Here is a 26,270-nt window from a genome sequence, read left to right as displayed (position 1 = left end):
ATTACCATCAAATATAAAGAAATGCATATAAATATATGTACTGATATGAAGATAGGAGATGAAATGAGAAGTTCTAATAGATACCATAAACTAGTTACCAGAATACCAACATGTTATGAACCTATAGACCAAGATGGTAGAGGCTCCCAAACATGTCCAAGAATACAAGGGGGTGAGAATATTGTAGGAGTTTCTTATCACCCTACCATGAAGCTTTTAATATTTTTTAGAATCTTTCCTAACATGAAAGATACTTAGCTCAACATCGAGGAGGACTAATCAACAAAAACTAAGGGAGTGATTGAATCATGCTACTTAATACATCCCAAGTCCAAATTTATAAATATCACATCATTATGAACACATCCACCCTAATAAGCTATCTTGGTCTCAGAGTACATCTAGCACTGGAATTTTCTATTGAATCTTAAAACAATAAAAATAAATCTATCTAACATTTCTTATAGATAGATCAATACCATGCTCCAGTACTAAATGTAGACTTGTAAGAAATAAAAAATCACAAATTGATTATTTCTCAAGTAGTGAACTAACAAATTAGGCCAACTTAGAATTTATTTTCCATATTACAACAAAGTGATACTTTACAAAAGAAAATCTTCGAGCACGTATTCATAGAAGACAAAAAATACCCCAAAGGGAACAAGATAAATATAATTTCATATTCAATATCTTGTTTAATGGACATCTAAAGGTCATAAGTTTATCTTAAAAACTTTAGCATTCAAATGTTGATCAATAGAAATATATGTACTATAACTTTATAGTTAACTAGTAGGATAAGATAAATCACACATTTGACTACCCAACTTTACATGAATTCCCAAATCTTATTTATAGATTACTAAATTTGATTTTGTTGTTGTGCACTATGAATATGGTAGATTGGCCAGTGACAACTACCATCATTGCAATGCTAGCTAGATTACATCCATCTCCCAACCTCCATTATAAAAAAAATGTTATTTCCTATTCAATTTATATGCTTTTAATACATTCCATTACTAGTAAATTTGGACCTATTTTTCGATGAGGGTTAGTCAATTCTTTGATAGCCAATAGTCAAAACATTTTGTCATTATAATTTCATCAAAATTATGATGAAAGATAGGGCTGTCTATTTATCGATGACCAACCTCGTAAAAAATGAGCCTAATCTTTGTCAGGTAAGTAGCATCAGACCATAACCAACAGACATAGGAACTTCAACAATTACGAGTGATTTTTTATGAGCTTTCCATGCCATCGATGACAGGCCTTATTGAAATGTCAACCAAACTTTGTCAAAATCCTATGTGATTTTGATGATGTTGCCATGTCATCAATGACAACTATTGTCAATAGATCGACAAAAAGTCATTGAAACTTCGACGATATCCCTATTTTTTAAAAATAAAAATAAAATCATAAGAAACCTCCAAATCATGAGATTATGTTATCTTCCCCAACTTATAGATTTTATAATGATACATGAAGCAAGTAATACAACATTACAATAATGAGTTTTCCAAGGAACATATGTATGCATCAATAAATATCCACATCTATGAATATGTAGCATGACAATTATTTTTTAAAAATGAGCATATTCTTTGATTATTAAATAATTTTAATTTCAAAAGAATCATAAATAAAATTTTATATAAAGAAAATATCAATGTGTAATGTTTCAAGGAGTGATACGTAGATGCATTCCTTTTATTTATAGACATTTCATTCAAGAAAAGAATGCAAAGCTATCAATGAAATAGAAAAGGCTATATATTTATACAATCTCATTGTATATAATACATCATAAATCCATAGAGAGTTCAAAGACATTCTATTTTACTTCTAAGTTGTTGGCCATTCTTCTTCCAAATCAAAAGATTGTAGTTGCAATGGAGAACATATATAAAAGAGGGTTGTCAAATCCAACTGTGAAAACTGTTTTAAAAAATTGAAGTTACACAATAAGAATTATATCCCATGTGTCCACAAAACTTTAGTTCAATCTATAATGAATAAGATTGTAAAACCATAGAGGACTCTTATACAGAGAGGATTCGTGGATAATTTTACTAGAGAACATTTTTAAAGGTATGATCCCAAGTCAACTTTTCCCACACACTCAGCTTACACATTGAAGCAGTTGGCAATTTCAAAACACTACCAAGACACGCAGTGAATATTATTGCTATGATTTCTTACTAGATGGAAATTTTTAAAACAAATTTCACCAGTGCTAAGATAAAACTGAGAATGTGGAACATCTGATCTCTATCATGACCAAGCATAAAATAATTTTTAAAGCTTAATAGCATCATAAGCATCATGTTGGGGTTCACCAAAATTCCTCAAAATCTTGGAAATAAACCATACTCCTAAGTATTAGATCTGACTTCCTACATTTGACAGAAGATTGAATAGTCTTATAAGATTGTAGATTTTTTTTATTTCAAAAAGATAGGAAAAATAGGTGATAAGAATGTTAGTCAAAGACAAATGTAAGGTGCCTAATCCAAGGTGAGTGAATATAAATGATGTTTTAAAAATCAAGACAATATGTATGATCACTAAAGGAGTGACCTATGATAAATTTTAACCTTCTAATTTGTAAAATAACTCCCCCTAAGCTATGTAAGCTATATTTTTCTATTTTTCTAGGCTAAAATGATGACTATGAAAAGAAAAGAAAGGTTCTAAATGCAATATACCAATTACCTTTGTATGCTAACAACTAGAGAGGTATAGGTTCTAAAAAGAGAATGGTTCCTATATATAGTTTAGAAATAAAGAAATTTATAAAAATAGAAATTCATAAGCAAGAGATGTATAGATACATAACATCCCTTATTTAGTACCAAACATGTAACAAAATAATATTATTGAACCTTAAAAAAAATTGTCATTGATACTTTCCTACTAGATTCAAACCATAAATAGAATAAGTCCTTACCTGTAATTACCCTCAAATGATGGAGAGATGCTTTATTTACCCTACAACCTCAGTTTCTCATTTAGTTTTGTTTCTCAGTACCCTGCAGCCAAAAATAATGAAATCATGATCAATTAGCATTACAAAAGATTTTGAAAAGTTTCAAGATATGTTCTAGTTTTGTTGCATTGGTGAGTGTGCTATTTGCATATTAGGATCTATAGTGTTATAACAAATTTACAAAGACTAAGATCAATACATTACCAATATGGTTGCAATTAGTAGAGATCAATTTTAGTGAATGAAGGCATGACACATTTCAACAAAGGAAACATAATATTAGTTTTAATAACATCAAAACATAGAATGTACCAATAGGAAAAATAAGGAACTCAACGATAGAACTATAATGTAAATAGTGAAGAATTATTTTCTTTAGCCACTAATGCATCCATATGTCTTTGGCTTCTCTCCTTCCCATCCAAAATAACATTCAACCACTTTGACTATTCAAAACAAGCTTTGACTAATACTCGTGCTCGATAACTCAAGGAAATACTCAATGATTAATATGCTTTACTATGTACGTAACACATATTCTGAAATGGCAGATCCAAACCTTGAAACATTTCTTGTTACATGATCATGAAAGTTAATCTAACCAGTAATGAATATCAATGATGATATGATCAATGAGATTACATGGTATTGGGGGGTCTTCTAATGAGATTTAGTTGCAATAAGCAGGATACATCATTTGGGTATTAATACATATTATTATGGAGATTTATATACACATCAGATCAAATGCATGTTTAATGTTAGTAATTTATATCACATGAATGTGTGTGTGTGTGCGCGCGCGCGCATGCACATGTATGTGGGTATGTGTTTGTGTGTATGTACATGTCTAGACATACACACATGCACATGCATGTACACACACACCTATTGGAATTAATAAGTGGGAAGATTTACTTCTGAGAGGGGGGTGAATCAGAAGTAAATAATTTACACCTTTTCAAATCCTTTTAACTAAAACTATCTTATGTGCACCTAATTCATCTAATAAACATGAAAGTAAAGACATGCATGAAAACAGATAACACACAAATTTGGTAACCCAAAAACCCTCCAAAATGAGAAGGTAAAACTGTGGTGGGGATGACACCCACAAAATATCACTGCAACAATGTGTAACTATTCAAGGTTACAATATTTGACCACTTCCAATGGTCTACCCTATGAAAGGCCTATCTTGTTAAAGACTTTACACCCTGTAAAAAGTGGCCTAGTTAAAGGATTTCACTACCCTACTAAAAGTAGGCCTAGTTAAAGGACTTTTGTACATTCACTTGGAATGCCACCCTGTTGAAGGATTTACAAATGGCTGCTATGCCAACCTAAGTCCATAGGATTTCCATAGCTAATACAATTGCTAGAGAGTATTAGAAAGCTTTTGACCTGATAGCTTTGCAATCTTCAATTGCTGATTCCAGATCCTTGTTCTGCTCTAACTGATCTGATCCTTGCTTGATCTGATATGTCCTCTGCAAAGTTCTGATACTTTGTTCTTTAAAAACTAAATTCTACTATGTTGCTATGTTCTTCACTAAGTCTTTTTATCCTTTTGCACTTCACTATATTTCACCCATACACTTCTCCTACACACATAATGGGGTTTCTTTCTCCTTTTAAAGATTTTGAAGACTAAGGTTAGGTATGAATCTATGATCAATATTAAATCTTCATTTTTTGCTCATTTCTTGCACTTTTCCTATGGGTTGCATGCCTTCTACATTTTTCTTATTGGTTGCATGTTGATTACATAGGTAATGCAAGAGATTCAATCTTATCTTAAAGATCCTTTGAGATTCATCCCATGTCAGCTCAAAAAATGGTTTACATCTGAGTTTGTGAAGGCACAAAATCATATGTGATTTTGTGTTACTCGGCACATACTAGTTGCTAATGCTCAACACATATAGAAAAACTGGCTCACTCGGCTCCTATAGTAATTTTGTTTCACTCGGCATCTATAGTGACCTAGCATCTATACTTTGCTCAGTACTTGAACTTTTCTCGGCATCTAAAGATTGCTCGGCACCTAAAGTTCACTTAGCACCTGTTGAATTCTCTAGCTTGACACACACTATAGCTCAGCTTCTATATTATACTCGGCATTTTCTTGAGAATTGGCTAAGTGTGTTGACACTCAAATGTCAAAACCAATCTAAGACTAACAATCTCCCCCTTTGACATGATTGGCAAAAACACTTAACTAAAAATTATACATCTGATCTCTATACTACATATTATGTTCGTCATATGTACAAGACTTCAAAAACTTATTCAAAATTTTCTTATACCTCAAAATCTTGTAACTCCCCCTGAGTTGATGTGCCATTACCATTCCTATAACAAAAATTCTTGTGTTGAATATGTCTCATATTGATATATCTGATACTCTTTGCCTTATCTACCTTTTTCTATATCTATGTACCCTGTTTCTCCTTCATGTACTCTGCATCCTCTTTTCTTTATTACATCCTCAAAATGTGAATGTGAATATCTCCCCCTTTGGATATTCTTTATTGCTTCCACCAAATAATGTATTATGTAACCATTCTTATTTACATCTCCCACAAAAAACTATATCCCCCATGAATTTATTTACACACTATATCCAAAACATTATGTCTCCCCCTTTTTGACACTTATGTCAAAGGGTTCTAAGGATAAATAGAATACTTTTCCAAAAATGTTTTGTTTACCTCCAAAATCATCTTGAGAGAAGCATCCCAATTATCTAAAGCTATCTCCAATGACTTGTGTTGGATGGTTGTCTCTATTGCAAGATGTACAAGTCCTTCCAAAATAGAAAGATTAGGATCTTTCTTTAGAACATTCTCTGCATAAGCTTGTTCCTTATAGACTACTTCTATATGTGGGGTAATGGAAGATTTAATTTGCATCAATTTGGCCTTAATATTGGCCTCTTCAGTTGTCAACATAACTAGCCCTTTTTTTGTGTGAAGCATAGCTGAAAAATGCTTCTCACTCTAAGTTGGATCTTTAGGTAGATAAGTGCTAGAAATCTTTAGATTTCATTCCAAGCTTAGTATCCTTTGGCTCATTTCCTATGTGAAATATGAGGAATCACACAACTTGGTGTACAATGAGAATACATTCTCAAGTACTTTCTTCAATTTTTCAATCTTCTTTGCCAATTCAAATTGTGAAAGTGCTATTTCACTTGATATTTTCTCATTCACTTTCATTTGAAATTTCTTTTCTAACCATTCTAATAATTTAACATTAGTTTCTAGGTCCTAATTCTATACCTAGTCCACAATGTTGGACAATTGTTTCATGATGAGCTGGGTTTCATTAGGTACTTTCAAGTTGAATGCATCAAGAAATATTTCTTTGATTTCCACCAGTGCTTGCTTCTGCCTATAATCATTTTTGAGTATTTCTTATTTCTTCCTCCTCTCTAGTACCTCTTGCACTTCATTTATCTATTGAAGGTTCATGGTTCTTGAGTCATAACTAGGTATGACTATTTCTTCATCAAGTGTAAGGTTTCCATAGTGAAGTACCCTTGTAACCTTGGTGGAGCTCAAGCCTGGTGCTGAAATCTACAATGGAACTACATTAGTACTCGACTTCTTATTAGGAATCCCCGAAGTAGGCAAGTTCACCAATTTTTTTATTGCCTCCTGCTCCTTAGGGGTTTTCTCTTCTTCTTTCTCCTCTTCTCTACTACCTTGATCAATAATGGTAATTTGAGGAGGTGCACCTTGGCTTTGTATAATAGGAACATCTAGCCCTATTTGTTCCTTTGCTTGCTCCTCAGCAGTTGTTGTTATTTTTATTGTAGAATCAACCTTAGCAATTATGTATTTTTCTTCTTGCTCTTTGGGTTGATCTATTGTAGCTGTGGGAGGTTGTGTAGATTGTTCTTGTGTGCTTTCCTTCTCCCTTGTTATCTCTACTACAACTTTCTATAACTCATCAATACTCACCAAAACTGGATTTTTGCAAAGTTATGCTTGTAATGTACATTGGTGAAGGATCCTCTTGAGATCCTCTATAGTTAAAGGATTGATGTTCTGAGCTAAAGTGTCAGGAACATCCTGTACAGTTACTATATATGTAGATGTTGTATGTGGAGGGCTTGGTGGTGGCAGTTGGGTGTCTTGGACACTTTGTTCTTCCTATTGTTCCTCAACTATTGCCTCTTCACCATATGTCTTCTCCACTGTCTCATTTTCCTCTAACTCATCTCTTTCTTTCTCTCCTTCATCTTTTTCTTTCTCTCTTTCTTCTTCTTTCTCATTCTCTTCTTCTCCATCATTTCTACCCTCAAATGGGTCTTCCTGCCCTTCTTTCACAGTTGTCAATCCATAGATTAATTTCCACATTTGTGTGGACTTTAGGACAACATCTTCAATTTGATTTTGTAAAATATTGAAGGCTCTGTATTTGGATGCAAATTTTCTCCCATGCTTCTTACTAGCCTTTTTTATTTGACCTTTAGTAAGGTTTGGCATTACATGAGTCAATGTAGACTCCCTTATTTCTTTCTCCATCTTAAGACAATAATGCCATTTATTCTCAACTAATGAGCTTAGCTCCTTAGGCATTGAATCATCTAGTTCAAGTGGGGTAGTCTTGAACTTAGCCATCATAGTGTAGATGGACTCTTCCACTATGTTTTGTTGTTCTTTTGACAGCTTATTGAAATCTATGGTCTTTAGACTAGTTAAGTCTGCACTATCTCTAATATTATTGCAAATGTTTTCTAATTTAGATGTGGCAAAATGGCTTATCAATCTAAATTGATCTTCATTAGACTCTATTCTTTCCCCATCTGATTATGGAGGTGCAACATACTTTCTTCTCTTTTTCTACTCTATGGGTCCTCCTTGTTCTATTGCCTTCTATTTTTCTTGCTCCTTTGCCCCTTGTGTTGTAGCCCTAGTGTCAACCCTTGTAGTTGGCTTGGATGGGCTCAGCTTTGTAGCCTTCTTCTTTCCCTTGGGCTATGCAGTAGGTTATTTTTGAGCTTTTCTCTTCTTTGGCTCAACCTTTGGTGCTTCTTGCTCAACACCTTCCTCTTCATCTACATCCTCTCCCATACCTTGAGTTAGGGCAAGTGGCCCTTGATCTTGTTCTTCTTCGTCACCCTTGGCATCTTCACCTTCTTCCTCTACTTTTTTTGCAGTGCCTTCCCCAAATTTAGCTTTTAGCTTCTTAACAAGCTTGTCTTTCTTTTTCAAAGTGGAGGTAGTCTTCAACTCCATATCCACTTTTGATCTCACCATGTCATAAGTTCCAAAATGTGGTGCTTCCTTTTCAACTTCCTCTGCAAGTAGTGAAGTTATTGTTGCTAATGCTTCATCTATGTTTATTTCATACCCAAGAGGCCTTAACCATCTCACTCTTGGTATGGCCACTTGTATGTATGTATAGTCTATATCTACAAGAAAACATACATCATTTACATGTTTCTCTACTAAGGAAACTAGTATTCTGAGCCTTTGCTTCATTGTCTTCTTAAAATCCTCATAATAACTAGTCATCATGGTCTCAAAATTAGCTCCCATCTGCTATATGTATTCATTGACTTGAGTTATGATTGACCTATCATTTTTCCATGCAACTTTACCAAAAGAAGGAAATTCATTCTCAGCATAAAAGAAAATACATATCAAAATGGCACCAAATTTGCATTGCACTCCATTTGTTCTCCTAATTGTTACTATATTTGCATTGATTTGTTGTAGTTGCAACACTACAAGATCATATGTATGATCCTTCTTCACCAGTTTGTATCCCACATCTACTGTAATACAAGGCACACTATTGAGTCTATTGGACTAGGAGAATTTATGTGCAATGATCCTAACAGCAAAGTCAACTAGAGGGTCTTGGATAGTGTCAATTTTCATCCCTCTCTTATTCCATTTTGCACCTGTGTTCCTCTCAATTGCCTCCATAGAATCACTCCTAAGGGTCTTCGGCTGATCTAGGGTTGGGTACCCTATCACTCTATGTATAATTCTCTTTGTCATTTTTATTGGGCCATCCTCCAACCATAAGCTTCCGTCATGCATTCGTCTCAACACTAGCCTAATCCATTCTATCTTGAACACAGTAGGGAATTCTAGGGCATGTGTTAAACCCTTCCTCTCAACAATTTTGTACTCTTCTTTCAACACTCCATTTTCACACAATTTCTCATATGCCTCCCTCATTTCCATGTCACCTATGACTCTAATTTTGCAATTATAGCACTTCCTTACATCTTGAGCCATTACAACCTTAGGGGGTATGATGGATAGGGCTCCAGTTGGGTCATTCTTGTATGCAGCCTCAGGTATTGGATGGAAATTGGGTTGTCTAACCTCTTTGGACACTAATTGAAATTCATATGATTCCTTCTAAGTTTTTCTAGAGCTAGAAGCCATTTTACACAATCTAGGGTTTTAAAACAAAGAAAACATGAAATTGCATAGCTTGGCATACTCATAAATACCTTAAAATCGATGGAATCATGTTGGAATGTTGTTGAAATCTTCTTGTGCACTAGATTCTCTAGATTCACTTCACACTTTTTCTCATCTTTGCTCTTCATTCTCAATGAAGAAAAAATGATTTAAAATACAATAATATACTCTATTTTCATCGCATTTAATGCTTAGTGCATTTACGGCTATCCACTCAACTTTTGAAGGATTCCACATTACTCGGCTTCCATTGTCTTTTTACCAGTTAGCTTCCATAGGAGTAGTACTTACTCTGCTTCAACTAAATTTTCCTCTTCACTCGGCTTCCTTTATCAACTCAACTCCTACTAATCATTTGGCTCCTATAGTCTTGACAATCAACTTAGCTTATACTAAATTTTTTACTCGGCATTTGAGGACTACTCAAAAACACTAGTAAAATCTTGAATTTTCAACTTTGCATCTGTGTTCATGCTGATCTATTTTTTTTCAATACTTTCTTGTCTAGGAACTGATGTATGATAAAGCTTAGTAAATCAGTCCCTCATGCCTTCTCTTGCTTAGTTTCATGAAGTGTGACCATTTGACCTATTAGGTGAAGTGATCCCTTCATTTTATGTGCTACACCCATCTTTCTTCTTCCATGTCTTGTTCATTTCTCCTTTGATGTGTTCAACATCTACCTTCTCTTTACCTTTTTCATTCTTTGAGATGGGTGATTTTGACTTTGTTGGGAAATTCTTGCTGATATGACCAATCTTCAAGCAACTTTAACATGTGGTTTGGCTTAGCCATTTGCTGTAGTTCCCTTTGAAATGTGTCCTTATACAATTTTCAAGAATGTGTCCATATTCCTGATAGTAATGAAAGCTATACCTGGTGTTGTTGTCTCAATTGTAGTGATGACCATGGTTACCTTCCCTTGCTACCTAATTTGGCATCCACATAGGTTTTGATCTGCACTCAAAATCTCTATGTCCATACTTCTTGCAATTGTAGCAGTGACCTTCAAATTTTGGTGTTCTGATAGTCCTAGTCCTGCAATTATGTGCTTGATGTCCTTGTTTTTTGCACTGATGACAATAACTTGCATTCTTAGGCTTGTCATGTTGATGGGCATTCTTCCTCTGGCATACATTAGAAGTATGTCCCTTTTTACCACAGAAATGACAAGTAGGTTTGGTGTTCTTACTTTTGTTACTCCTTTCTTTTGGAGTCTTGGAAGACTATCCTTGTTCAATGCTAGTGTAACCAAGTCCTGAAGTATCATTGCTAGCCCTTGGAGATTTCATTAGCTACTCAAAGTACTTGATGGCCTCATTGGGTTTTTTGAAGCTTTCTGCAATCTCCTTCTCTCTTTTCAGATCATTTTGCAGTTGTTCATTCTGCATCTTTAGTGTAGAGATCTCAATGTCCTTGACATTTAGTTCATGATGTGCATTCATTATCTGACTCAAGGTATCTAGCTGCATGTTTAAAATTCTTGCTAGTTCAATTGATTTTTCTTCTAGTTTGTTGGCAAGGTTTCTCTCTTGTCTTCTTCTAGCATAGCCTTGTCTTTAATGGCTCTTTTCTTCTGTTCAGTCACTTCACAAAGCATCATGGCTTGTGATTCTTGTTCAAGCTTGAGTATTCTGATTTCTTATGCTTGAGCTCTATTTTTCTCCATCAGGTCAGCTATTGCTACATCATACTACTTGGAATCTCCATTTGAAAACAAATTTGAGGTGTCAATCTCCTTGTACTATGTGTCATTCTCAGCTATGGCAATCTCTTTTCTTCTTGTTAAGGATTTCTTTAGTTCTCCTCTAGCTTCTTCCAAAGCATGTAAAGCAAGTTGTATGTCAATTGCCTGATTCTCTATGATCTTCCCAAGTTTATAGACTTCCATTTCCAAATCTTTTCTCCAAGTTGTAAGGCTTCTCCTTGTGAGAACTTAGCTCTGATACCAATTTTTGAAATTAACAAGTGAAAAGATTTACTTCTGAGAGGGTGGGGTGGGGGTGTGAATTAGAAGTAACTAATTTACCCCTTTTCAAATCCTTTTAACTAAAACCATCTTAAATGCATCTAATTCATCTAGTAAACATGAAAGTAAAGACACGCATGAAAACAGATAACACAAAAATTTGGTAACCCAAAAACCCTCTAAAATGAGAATGCAAAACTAGGGTGGGGATGACACCTACAAAACATCACTGCAACAATGTGTAACTGTTCAAGGTTACAATATTTGACCACTTCCAATGGTCTACCCTGTGAAAGGCTTGTCATGTTAAAGACTTTACACCCTGTAAAAAGTGACCTAGTTAAAGGATTTCACTACCTTGCTAAAAGTAGGCATGTTAAAGGACTTTTGTACATTCACTTAGAATGCCACCCTATTAAAGAATTTACAAATGGCTGCTAGGCCAACCTAAGTTCATAGGATTTCCATATCTAATATAATTGTTAGAGAGTATTAGAAAGCTTTTGACTTGATAGTTTTGCAATTTCCAATTGCTAGTTCTAGATCCTTGTTTTGCTCTAACTGATCTAATCCTTGCTTGATCTAATATGTCACTCTACAAAGTTTTGATACTCTATTCTTCAAAAACTAAATTCTACTATGCTGCTTTGTTCTTCACTAAGTCTTTTTACCCTTTTGCACTTCACTACATTTCACCCACACACTTCTTCTATGCACACATAATGGGTTTTTGTTCTCCTTTTAAATATTTTGAAGAGTTAGGGTTAGGTATGAATCTATGATCAATATTAAATCTTCATTTCCTACTCATTTCTTGCACTTTTCTTATTGGTTGCATGCCTTCCACATTTTTCTTATTGGTTGCATGTTGATTACATAGGTAATGTAAGAGATTCGATGATATCTTCAAGATCCTTTGAGATTCATCCCATGTCAGCTCCAAAAATGGTTTACATTTGAGTTTGTGAAGGCACAAACTCATATGTTGATTATGTGTTACTTGGCACATACTAATTTCTAATGCTCCACATATATAGAAAAATTGGCTCACTCAGCTCCTATAGCAACTCTATTTCACTTGGCATCTATAGTGACTCAACATCTATACTTTACTTGGCACCTGAACTTTTCTCGGCACCTAAAGATTGCTTGGCACATCTATAGCTTGGCTTCTATATTATACTCTGCATTTTCTTGAGAAATTGTTAAGTGTTTTGACACTCAAATGTCAAAACCAATTTGAGACTAACAACACCCCCACACACGTGCGTGCACACACACAAACGCACATGTATATGATTTACATATACTAATATTATCCAATCATATCCGATTGAATCTATTCTTCAACATAGACGAGTCCTAATATTTTTTACCATTATTTTGAGATATATTTTAATTGATATTCTTGAGAATATTTTAAATACTACAAGCCTTGTACCATTTTTCTAGTAGACATAAACCTAGTGGGAACAATAAAATATCTTTATTGAGAGAAAATCATTTTGTTGAAAACAAGTGCACATTCGATGTTTAGCATCTTCCTCCCATTGTATTGGTGTGTGTCCTTCCCAATAATATTCATATGATATTCCTCTAAAATAAGAAATTTTGTTTTACTAGTTTGGTTTTCTTAGTATTTGCAAAGTTTTTTAAGTGTTTGTACAATTTCTAGATTAAATATTTGGGCTGAGCAATATTATATCGAGGTAGATTGGAGAGAAATTTTTTTCCATATTCCACTCCATTTGTTGATATTCCTCAACTAATGCAAAACAATGATGCAAAAAATAATGAAATATTCCATAACGCTTTGCATGTGTCTGATATAGGATTTAACCAATATCTTTGTGTGTATATTCATTGATGTGTTCCTTATTTTGTTGTCTAAGTTACATACATATGATAGTTGGCTTGCACTTAGGTCATATTTTAAATCCCATACCAAATTTAGTAATAAATGATTAATTTTTCAATATATATTTAGTACTATATTTTAAAATTTATTCTTAATAATAGTTTTCCTTAAAAAATGTGATACAATATATTATTGGGAATTAAAATTTAAAAATAGACAATATAAATATAATCATAATTAATAAAATTAAGGCATTAAGGAAGAATTGTCTACACTCTCCTTGTCCTTAGATTGTGTAGCAATGATTCTTGAAATTATATGAATAATTTAAGTCAAGTACCTAATGAATACCTACATAGTAACATATTTATGCAATGAATATATGTATACATGAATGATCAATCCAAATAGGATTTAATGATGTCGAGATGGTCAAATACTTACATGACCAAAGTTTAGTTAAGTTTTTAAGCAAGTTAAGTACTTTCATAAACATTATATATGTATGACAATGTGTATAAAGTTTAAATATTTATAAACCATGTAATCTTCTATATAAATTGAACATTCAATTCAAACATGATGTAACTTGCACTCTACAACATATCCACCATATATGTATTGTTCTTTTTAGATTCATTTGAATACAAATCTTGATAACTAATATTCTATAATGACACACATAAGAGGAAAAACAAACCTTTGTTTTCAACAGTGTTGTGTTTATACTTTTCCATGGTTAATATAATAAGTCTAAGCATCTCTCTTATGATTTACATAGTTGTGGTGATCTCTACATATATTTTTTTTATATTGAGTACTTGAATATACAAGCACCACAATCCTTGTTGACCGGGTAGTATACTCACCCGAGGCTAGGAAAATGTCTACACCAAAGTTAATGATTTTAGTACATGTTTGTAAACTGGGTGATGTAGAGGAGCATAAATAAATTATGATATATTTTCCTTTTGGAACATATATAATGTGAAGATATTTGTACCTTTACAAATGTATATCCCTCAACTACAAGATCACATTTTTCCTTGTTGATATATAAAGGATGTCTCTTCCATGCCACTTTAGTTTTATTTTTGTGTAAAACAAAAATGTAATGATTATCTATATGGCTTATTCATTTTTATATAGCATACAATCCTATAAGGAAAAATTAAATTTTCATACTATTTTAAAATGTATATTTTTGAGACAATATTCCATATTTACATGTGTTCACTTTTCATTTCTTTTATTTTATAACTGACTATGGTTATTGGTATTTTCTATAATACAAACATATACTTTATTTAGGGATGTAACATTTATTACTTGTATCTACAAAGTTTCTTGTTTCGCTCATAGCTACTATTGCAAATATTGTAACACGGTTACCCTATAACTTCTTTGATATTATATCTCATTGTTATTGTTGATATTTATAATTATTCAAACTCCTAGTCTACTAAAAGATGCAAAAATAATTTCATTTATTGAGATAGCTCTTTATTAATATATTTGCATTCAAGAAAGTGTTGAATGCACATGGATACAATTATTTGCTAGGATGGATTACTCTAGTACCACCCCACCAAATCCAAAATCATGGTCATCTTCACTATTCATCACCACATTATATCCTATTGACTTCTAATCTTCAACAACGCTTTGTGTAATTGGTAAGTCTTGAATCAATCCAATTGAATTGTCTTTCTTCATTTTGAGTTGGTAAGACTTTGGAGTCCAATACCATATATGGACATGTATGTATGTATGTATATGTATCTATATATCTATACATATACATTTGTTTTTGTCAAAATTTTATCATTTAGAGATCTAATCATTTTACCTCTATTAAAATCTTGGTGTAAAATTGATGAAGGGAAATATGATAACTTGAAAATAAATAATTGATCTAAAATCAAGATTGTTTTCAAAATTGTAAATGCAAAATATTAAAATCTTATATATAAGATATTGCAAATTCTATTAAAATATCTTCAATGCATCTAAGATATTAATTTACATATAAATTTCTATATGCCTCTTCTAAATGCAATTACTAGTATTTAATATTTTTGCCTTTAACCATCTGATATAATATGTGTTCTTCATAACAAAGATTGATGACATTAACAAATGCTGCATAATTTGAATTTATTAATTTGAAATTAAGTTTTGTTGAGTTTGAAAAATGAAAATAAAAAAATTATTTTAATTTCAATTCCACCTCTTAAAGTAAATTAAGAAATCTGAAAATTGGAATCTCGTATTCTGACCCATCCAAACTGAAGATTTTTTTTTTTAAATGCGTTACTACCAGTTCGAGGTCAATTCAGCAAAGAAACGAACGTAGTGTGATTGAAAACTTCGAATAGAATAATAACACCTAATTAGGAAACACGGAATTAAGTTCCTCACATAGATATTTACCACGCACCTTCCCCATTGAAACTGACTACTGTTTTGTGGCTATCATTGTTGTCGTCTATCTGATCTAGTAGCACCTGTAGAGACCTCAGAATTTGGGGCGCAACAGCCTCCATCCTACCCTCCATTATCTTCACCACTTCACTCATACTCGGCCTCTCATTCTCATCGTCTTGAACGCACAGCGCAGCCACTACAGCGGCTCTTCTCACCTCTTCGACATCATCCTCACTGGCTATCCTTGCATCCAAAACGTCTATTACGTTCCCCCTCTGAATCTGAGATGAAGCCCACGTAAGAAAGTAAAACCTGCTTTCCTCCACCTTTAGGTCTAGATTTCGACGACTGGATATAATTTCCAGCAACGTCATACCAAAACTGTATACATCCACTCTGGGAGTGATTGGCAGGCCAGAGATCCACTCGGGGCCCTAATACCCACGAGTTCCTCTTGTTGTCATCAGTACGCGGCTGAAATCCCTACCCACCAGCTTTGCCAATCCAAAATCAGCTATCTTGGGGCTGAAGTCCTCGTCAACCAGAATGTTTTCAGGCTTAATATCGCAGTGAATGATGCGATTCCTACATTCCTCATGGAGATAGACCAATCCTCGTTCAGTGCCCAGTGCGATCTCAAACCGGGTTTTCCAGTCCAACACTTTCTCTTCATCTTTCGACTTAGAGAAGATGAAGAAGTTTAAGGAGCCGTTGGGCATGTAGGCATACACCAGTAACCTTTGTGAGTGTTCCACGCAGAATCCCCACAGTCTGACCAAATTCACATGCTGTATTCTGCCAGTGGTGATTATTTCAGCACGAAATTGTTTCTCTGCTTGCGTGGAACCCTCTAATCTCTTAACCGCAACAGGCGTGCCGTCTGGCAGAGTTCCTTTGAACACTGAGCCGAAACCCCCACTACCCAACTTATGCTTAAAATTCTCCGTTGCGATTCGCATCTCTTTGTAGGTGAACTTTTTGAGCGGCATTGGCACCTCCTCTGCCACGTATTTCTTCCTCAATCTTTGACGTTTCCAGAGAATAAAGCCGCCCGACAGGAGAGCCAAAATAGCAATAAGTGATGCGGTGGCAGTAAGTAGAGGGGCTTTGTCGCTTTCCTCTGATGTCAAGTGCGGCAATTTAGAAGCAGCCAGTCTAATGAAGACGGATTGCTCCTCAGACGTAACTCTCATTCCCAATAAATCACCAAACCACAATCTACAGATAGGTGAATCAAAAATAGCAAAAGAAAAGGCCGTGCAGGAGCAATTGCTAAGACAAGCAGTCCGGCAGCCCTGCTATGTCCGATCGATCTTGTATAGGACGGCTTCTTTTTCGGACAAGTACTGGTTCTTCGCTTCAAAGAAACCGTCAGTCGTGCCCTCTGAGACAGAGCAATGCAAGGGTGTTCGCCGAACACACCCGTTTGACCACCAACCTTGAGAACCGTTCTTGGGCGCGAAGCCCTGGACACAACTGCACACATCATTCGCATTACAGAGTCCATGGGCCCCGCAGATCTCATAGTCAGAGCATTGACCTCGGTATGTCAACTGTTGAAATAAATTAATTATCTCAGATATGGTCGGCACATACCAGCCGCCTAACACAGACCATAGATAATTTTATGCACACATTCAATCTTCCACCGTCCATTCCAACAATCTTTCATTAATATTCCAGCTAACTCCTCCTACAGCGTAAATGGCATTTAATATATATTTCTTTATAAATATAGTGGACTGGGCCTGTGTTCAGCAGAGCCTATTTTGAGTTTCTCCATAGCTTCTCCTCTCTATGGCTTTATCTCTTGTTTGCTCTATTCTAATTTTTATCATGGTATCAAAGTCAACAGTAAACAATCCAAGAGTCTAAAGACCTATGACTGAAAGATTATGATCGAAAAGTGTAGAGGATTGCTAATGGTTCATAAAGGAGACTGTTGCTGCAAGAAGGTTGCCCATTACAGAGCTGAATAGAAGATTGGTAAATATTAATTTGTTAAGTGAGCTAAAGAGCAAAAAAGTGTTATAAGGAAATTGTCTCAAGAAGATTGTTGATAAGTAGTGAAAAGCATTGTTGTTGTGAGAAGCTTGGAGTTTGTGTGTTTTGAAGGGTATGCCTCAGATTATTTATTGCAGTCAAAGGAGAGTTGCGCATTGTTGCTGATTTGAATAAAGATCAGAAAAGTGTTAAAAAGTCTAGAGAGCAAGAAGAATATGTAGTGTTGATTTGAAGTGTTGGTTGCCATTGATCATTAGTGGACTGTGGAGTACCTCTATGCAAGTGGGAGTGCCAGAGTGTATATACATATTTCTTGTGAAAAAAAAAAGTGTGAGAGTATTTGATTGAGTTGTTGTGAAGAAAGATGAACAACATTTGAATGGTAGTTTGTTGATGGTGCAATGCAGTCTTAAAATAATGCATTGTGAAAAGAATAAATCAAGAGACTATTATGAGAAAGAGAGAAGCCATGAAAAGAAGGAACCTAAAGTTGAAGATGAAAGCTTATTTTGTTATTATTAATAGTATTCTATCATGTATTTTTATGTGTTAGTATTATAAGTCAGTTGTAGGAGTTAGCATTCATTAGGAAATGTGATGGCGTGCTAGAGTTTGCTGCCATGGTGCAAAGGTTTGTGTGTGTGCTGATTGGATAAAAGTGTTGGGATTAAAAGCAAGAATTTTTTGTATAATTCTATAGGATATGATGTTCTCAATAGTAGTCAATGTAATAGAAGTTTGTTACATTGATATCCCCCAAGTGATGAAAATTGAATTATTGATAATTGTTAATGGGCTTGGGCTATGTGAATGTATAGGGTGCATTATCGATTGTGCCTGACACCCGAAAGGTTTTTCGTTTGACATATTGATGAACCATGTATGTGAAAAAGATTCCTATAGAACTGGCATGATACCCATGTATCTCGGTAGATGGATTTCTTTTTATATGGACTCAATAATTAGTTTGATGCAGGTACAAAAGAGAAAGGCCGAAAGTGATGATAGTTTCCCCATAGTGATGATTCATGGTCATTAGAACTAGTGAGTGCTTGGTTTGTGGTAATCCAAAACCACTTGAGTGCTTGAAGTTTGTGGTGATATTAAAACCACTTGTGTGATGTTTGAAAAGTTTGTGGTGAACTTAAAACCACTTTGATATTGCATCGGTTATGGGTAATCCATACAAACCTAGACTAATTATGATGGGGGAAACAAGAGGAGTGAAAGCATTTGATAATTGATTGTATATGGATACCTAACAAGGCTTAAGGCTAGGACCCATCATTTCTAGATTATGGGGGGATACTTGAAATCTTTTGATAATTAATTTAGGGGGATGTTGAAATAAATAAATTATCTCAAAATATGGTCGGCACAGACCAGCCGCCCAACACAGAGCATAGATAATTTTATGCACACATTCATCCTTCCACCATCCATTCCAACCACCTTTCATTAATATTCCAGCTAAATAAATGGCATTTAATATTCCTCCTATAGTGTAAATGGCATTTAATATATATTTCTCTACAAATATAATGGACTGGGCCTGTGTTCAGCAGAACCCATTTTGGATTTCTCCATGGCTTCTCCTCTCTATAGCTTTATCTCCTGTTTGCTCTATTCTAATTTTTATCATCGACCACCTCAGACTCCAGCTATTATCGTCCATCAAGAAGTAGATTTGTAATTCGCCGTTCTTATTTAACACAATTGCCCTGTGATCATATGATCCATGGGGTTTATAACATAACTAATATATATTTTTGAAGGAGAAAGCCTCACACATGACCCTCGTCCTTTCTTCTCACCTTGCAAGAACGGAAACTTGGTACAATACTTTTGTCCAATGCATTCTCCACTGGACGCGTATGGAATGGTGTTGTTAAATCATAACACCAACTGTGACTTTCCTGGAGTCGTGTCCATTCGCAAAGAGAAGAGCCCACTTCCAGGATCGGAGGAGCTCTTCCAGGAAGTTAGCTTCGTACTGCTTTTCCAAAACTTCATGCCAGCTAACCATGTATCTGTGGGATGCGCGAAACTCTTCCAAACAATCGCAGACTCGCTGTGGGCATGATCATTCAGAATTACGAAATTACCAGAGTCCGCTATCACAGCTCGTGATGCTCTTTGCCTAGCCTTAGTCGACCAAACCAACCGACCCTCTCCGTCAAACAATCTTAGACGACCGTCACTAGAAAAGTTGAGAGATCCGGCCATGTTTTTGACAGGATTATCTCTGTTAGCCACCCAAACAATGGTCTTCTGAGAAATGGAGGCATACCAGATGCCAATATACCAATTATTCGTTCCAGTCGGATTGAAAAATCCCAATGCAAACTTCCCATTCTTCGAAACTAAGGTTTGACATCGAGTGAGCGAAGCTCATAAGACAAGTGTGTCTCCACCATTTACTGCAAGTGAGGTGCAGGAATGTGCTGAAATAATCGCAGTAATTACTAGCAACAAATACTTCGTTGCCGATTCAATGACCATAGCGTAATTTGCTCAATGATTGCTTCGCAGTTGTGCTTTTGGTAAATCTTGGAATTTAAATAGAAATTAAAGAGGCTAGGGCGTATATTAGTGTCCAACTTGATTTTTTTAGTCATTCGCGCGTTCGCACGAGTGGATCATGACGGGTGGATGAAGTCAAGTCTTTTGTGAACGTCTGCATTGGAAAGTCGAGTCTGACGCCCACGTTACTATTGGCACCGCAATAATAGGGCAAGAAATTATGTATGACGGAAACGTCTGTAAAGAGCCACGGGTGGATGAAATCAAGTCATTTGTAAACGCGTGTATTTGATAAGTCAAGTCTATCGCGCCGGTCGAAAGACAGACGGTTGTTATTAGCGTCATACCAGTAGGGCTATCATCAAATATTTCCATAGGAAAGTCTATATAAAACGTATGCCTATCTTAACATCATACTGGTAGGGTATTATAATCATTTCATTTTAAAAAGTCTTACTAAGCATCATATTAGTAGGGCAATTATCAATTTTTTTTACATAAAAATCTATTAAACATATGCCTACTCTATTAATGAGAATTTTTTTTCCAAATATCTACATAAAAGTCGATAAAACATATGTCTACTCTATTAAAGAGAAGTTTTCTTCCAAATATCTTCATATTAGTACTTGTATCTTTGAAGGATGCAAAGATTAATTTTATATATATATATATATAGTTCTATTGTTGATGTAGGAAAACTACTTGTAATATTGATTTAACTATTGTATTGTTTTTGCATACCTATTATTAGTTGTAGTAATAGTATTGTAAAAACTTATCACAATGGTAATTTATGTGGTAATGTTCCATTATAATCAATACATGTGTGTAAGTGTAGTAAAACTCAGTATCTGTATTAAAAAACTTTCCAAGTAAACTCTCTTTCTATATATAGCATACATATTACTTCCTCCCCACAACTTGCCAAAAATATATTACTTCTTTGTGGTTCTCTGTGTTAGTCCCTACTCAATCTTTGCCATCAATTATGGCTATAACTATTTCTCCCCTCCACTTAAAAGGATAATTTCATTGTCTATCTCATGAGTAACTTAAATTGATAGTCACTAGCTTTGGATCTTTTTGTGACTTGATATGTGGTTTGTCTTTCTCAGTCTTTTCCATATCATGTATGCACACTCTTATGAAGCTTTCTTTGATTGTCTTTAGACATTTCTTTACATATATTTAATAGTAATGGCATTATGGGAGATCTTAACAATCTTATTTCAAAGGATTAACAAAGAGAAAGTGAATATTGTGTATATTTTATTTAAAAATGTCTAAACAAATGTTACATTCATTAGGAGTACACAATCATACTATGGCTTCTTAATGGGAATATATCCCTTCTGAAGAAAAATATAATGTTGAGTTTTTAAGTGCAATATTGCACTAAATCCCTCTACTCCCCCATATTCACTTCTTTTGGTTTAATAACTCACTATTATTATTGGTATTTTCTATAATACAAACCCATACTTTATTTAGGAATGTAAAATGTATTCCTTGTATATACATTGTTTCTTGTTTCATTTATAGCTACTATTGCAAATATTGTAATAGTGTTAGCCTATAACTTCTTTGATATTAGTTATTATTGTTGATATTTACAATCATTCAAACTCTTAGCTTACTTAAAGATGCAACCATCTTTTCATTTATTTACATAGCTCTTTTTTGTTATGTTTGCATGAAAGAGAATGGTGATTGCACATGGATACAATTATTTGCTAGGATGGATTACTTTAGTACCACCTCATCAAATCCAAAAACATGGTCATTTTGACTGTTCATCACTACATTATATCCTATTGACTACTAATCTTCAACAATGCTTTGCATAATTGGTAAGTCTTGAATTAATGCAATTAGCTTATGTTTCTTAATTTTGAGTTAGTAAGGCTTCGATGTTACTTGTTCTTCATAATAAAAGTTGGTGCCATTAGAAAATGTTGTATTTATTTTATATCAGGAATTTAACAAATGTTGGATTTGCTAATTCAGAATTAACTTTTGTTGAGTGAGAAAAATGAAAATGAAAATTTGCTTTAATTCCAATTCCAATTCTAATTAACAATTTCAATTCTAGGGATGGAAGAGAGTGCGAGTGGTGCTAGGGTTTCAATGGGAAGTGATGGCAACCAAAGGGAGGATAGTGATGATGATGATGACGATGAGGCATGCTTGCATCTTCCTTTCGGGGCCTTGGGATGTTTTGGGCATATTGGTTTTGGGTTGATCTGCATCAGGAGCTCAGATTGTGGCTATGTTAGGTAGATCTAGTCTGTGCAGATCTATGATGCAGTTTTGGACTTGGGTTGTGCTAGGTAGAGTTGTGTTGTGGTTGGAGTGGCTATGGATTTTTGTAGGTAGATTCTACTGAAGATGAAGACCCAAATGGATCTTGTTGTTGTCTTCACTATTGGGTGGATGGTATATGGAGCAACAGATTGGGGTTTGTTTGTCTTGTTGTCTCTACTTCCTCTAGATGCATTAGTGATCTTTGTTGCAACATACTGGGGGGTTTTTTTCCCAACTACCTCTACTTTCCCAAGATGCATTAGTGATCTCTGGTGTAGTAGATTGGGGTATTTTACCCTGCTACCTTTGATTTCCTAATATTTGTTGGTGGTCTTTAGTGTTACAAATTGAGGCTTGTTGGCCCTGTTGTCTCTTCTTTCTCAAGAATGCTATGTGTGGGGGTTATTGTTACCCAAAACTCTATTGTATGGGGTGATGGTGGTTTGTGGAGGCCTTTGGGGACCTTCCTTGTTTGGAGCAATGTTTTAGGATGGAAGGGTTGTCTACCTTTAATAGTTGGGTCAGATTTCTCCTCCCTTGTAAGACCCTCAGTCTTTGGTGGAGGCATCCTCTAGTCTTCTCCTTCACTTTCCTATGTCCTATTAAGGTTGAGAACCCTATTGAGGTGGGGGTAAAGCATATGGAGGTAGATGTTTTCTGGGGAAAAGTGGTGATGAATGGGTTTAGCAAGTACTCTCCTTCTATTGTTGGCAAGCATCCCTTTCATTTTGCAAGGGATCAAGATGGATAGAGCATGTTTGAACAATATACTTCATGTGGTGAAGAAGGGATGACTCCGCAGATAAATGCTTTGCTACAAAGATGGATGTTACTTATTTTGAGGGTGGCCTAGATCTTCTTCTTTGCTTCTACATTCATAGCTCCAACGGAGGTGGAGCTATCTCCTATTGAGGTGGAGATCATTTTTGGGAAATGGGAAGAAGAGGAGACTCTTATCGAGATCTTGTGTACTTGCACTACTTTTAGTAGCTTGGTGAGAAAAAGAAGGGGGGAACTCTTACCTCTAGTCCTCCTTCTTGATCCTCTCATTGCTATGATGGTGATGTGGAAATTTTTTTTTTTTGGCCGAGGGGGGTGGGGGGGGAAGGTGGCTAGAAGACTTTTGACTACATTTACCAAAGCTAAAGGTTGAGCTTTGCCTGGACTCATGGTTGGAAGATATGTATTGTGTTTTCCAAGGCTAGAGGTATAGCCTTGCTTGGTATTATATTTTTTATTATAGTTCTGACAAGTATGAATGGCCTAAGTTTAATCCTTTTTTGTTACGACCATGTTTATTTTTTCTTTTCCCTATGATCAAGTGATTGTTGGTAGTTTTAAAGGGCAAAGTCTGGTCCTTTTTTGTTAGTTTTGGTTTAAGTTTGTTGTTATTATGTGGGCTTGTCCCAAGATTTTCAGTGACAACACTGACCGTGGTTAGTGGTTCAATGATTAGTGAACATTTTTCTTTGATAGAGGAAGATCTAATCCTATGACATCCTTCATTACTAGGCACTGGTAATTTTTGTTATTGGTGTCTAGAGGTCTTATTATACTTCGGGTTAGCACCCATTTTAATTATTTCTTTTCTTAATAAAAAAATTCTATTTCCATTTCTTGAGATGGAATTAAAAAATCTTCATTTTGAAACAAAATGAAAATTTGAAACTCATTCTAATTCTAGTTTAATGTATCCAAATTGAAGATTACATTTTTAGAATTTGTTCCTACCAATTTCTATTCAATTCCATAAAATAAACAAACCTTAAGTGTGACCAAAACTTCTAAGATAATAATAATAATAATACCTAATTAGAAAAAATAGAATTAAGTTCCTCACATAGTTATTTAGCATGAGCCTTCCTAGTTTAAAATGACTACCATTTTGCAACTATCATTGTTGTCGTATATCTGATCTACTAACACTTGGAGAGATCTCAAAATTTATGGCATAGAAGCCTCCATTGTTCCTTCCAACATCTTCTCCACTTCACTCATGCTCTACCTCTCATTCTTGTCATCTTGAATACACAATGCAACCGCTATAATGGCTCTTCCAACCTCTTCAACATCATCCTCACTCGTTATCCTTGCCTCCATAATGCTTATTATGTTCCCCCTTTGAGTCTAAGATGGAGCCCCCATAGGAAAGTACAACTTTCTTCTCTCCTTCACTATTAAATCTAAATTCCTACAACCAGATATAATTTCCAACAATGTCATACCAATATTCTATGCATCCACCTCGGAGTGATTGGAAGGTTGGAGATCCACTCAGGAGCCAAATACCCACAACTTCCTCTTGTGGTGGTTAGGACACGATTGAAATCTCTTCCTACCAGCTTTGTTAATCTAAAATTGGCTATCTTCTAGCAAAAATCATCATCCAACATAATGTTTTCAGGCTTAATATCTTAGTAAATGATGAAATCCCTACATTCCTCATGTAAATAAAGTATTCCTCATGCAGTTCCTAATGTAGCTACTAAACCAATCTTCCAATCTAACACCTTATCTACATCTTCTGCTGGAGAGAAGATAAAGGATTTTAGGGAGACATTGGGAATGTAGGCATACATCAGTAACCTTTGTGAATGTTCCATGTTGAATCTCCATAGTCAAACCAAATTCACATGCTATATTATGTTAGTAGTGATTATTTCAGCATAGAATTGCTTTTTTGTAGGCATTGAACCATCTAATATTTTAACCACAATAGGTGTGTTTCCTAAAAGGGTTCCTTTGAACACAAAGTTGAAAAAATAAATTCATCAAGTAAAGGAGAAACCCAAAAATGGACTTTCTTGAACACGAGACCAATCTATTAATTTATAAGAAAATACATATTGAATAGTACCTAAGTTGTAGCATAGAAGTTAGCTATGGCATTTATGATAGATATTTGAGATGGATGGTAAAAGTCAGTTGACTATGTTGTCTTAGGTGGCTAGTCTGTGTTGACCATGTCCATGATAATTAATTTATTTCTAACATTCCCCCATTAATTAATTATCAAATTGACTTTTATATCTACCCATAATGTAGAAAGGATGTATCTTGACCTAAAGCCTTGTTAGGTACCCATTTGCAATCATTTATCAAAAATTTTAGAGTGTTTCCCCTCATCATAACAAATTTGGATATTCACAGTTTACCCCTAACTAATGCAATTTTTGAATGGTTTCAAGCTCACCACATACTCCACAAATGTCACACAAGTGGTTTTAAGATTACAAAAAACTTCACATGAAAGTGGTTTTGGCTCACCACAAACCTCACTCACAAATGGTTTCAAGATTTCCACAAACCAAGCACTCATTTGTTTTAATGACCATGAATAACCACTATGGGGAAACTATCATTAGTCTAGGATATTCTCCTTCTATACCTACATCAAATAGATTATTGAGTCCATATAAAAATAAATCCAGCTATTAAGATGCATGGGTATTCAGCTGCTATAGTCGTCAGTTCTATAGGAATCCTTTTTTAGATACATGGTTCATCAATATGTTGAACAAAAAGTCTTTTAAGATGTTAGGCACAGTCGATAATGCACCCCTTACAATAACATTGGTATAATACATTTGCTAGACTTGCCTTTTAACAAAGATGACATGTAGTCAAAACTTTATCTAAACTACATATCCCATTAACAACACAATCATTTTTACTTCACAATTGCACATTTTTTAGATAGGTGTTTTTATAGATCTTTTCAATATCATT

General features: G+C 34.7%; 1 pseudogene; it reads right to left on the bottom strand.

The window, feature by feature from the left end:
- Positions 1-15,709: 15,709 nt before the first annotated feature.
- LOC149536514 (G-type lectin S-receptor-like serine/threonine-protein kinase At2g19130 pseudogene) lies at positions 15,710-20,213 on the bottom strand (annotated as a pseudogene).
- Positions 20,214-26,270: the final 6,057 nt, after the last annotated feature.

Source organism: Cupressus sempervirens, chromosome 10, assembly GCF_028749045.1.
Source record: "Cupressus sempervirens isolate cs-2001-9-10 chromosome 10, ASM2874904v1, whole genome shotgun sequence".
Classification (NCBI taxonomy): domain Eukaryota; kingdom Viridiplantae; phylum Streptophyta; class Pinopsida; order Cupressales; family Cupressaceae; genus Cupressus; species Cupressus sempervirens.
Note: the sequence above shows the minus strand (reverse complement) of the source record. Positions and strands in the feature narration are given on the sequence as shown.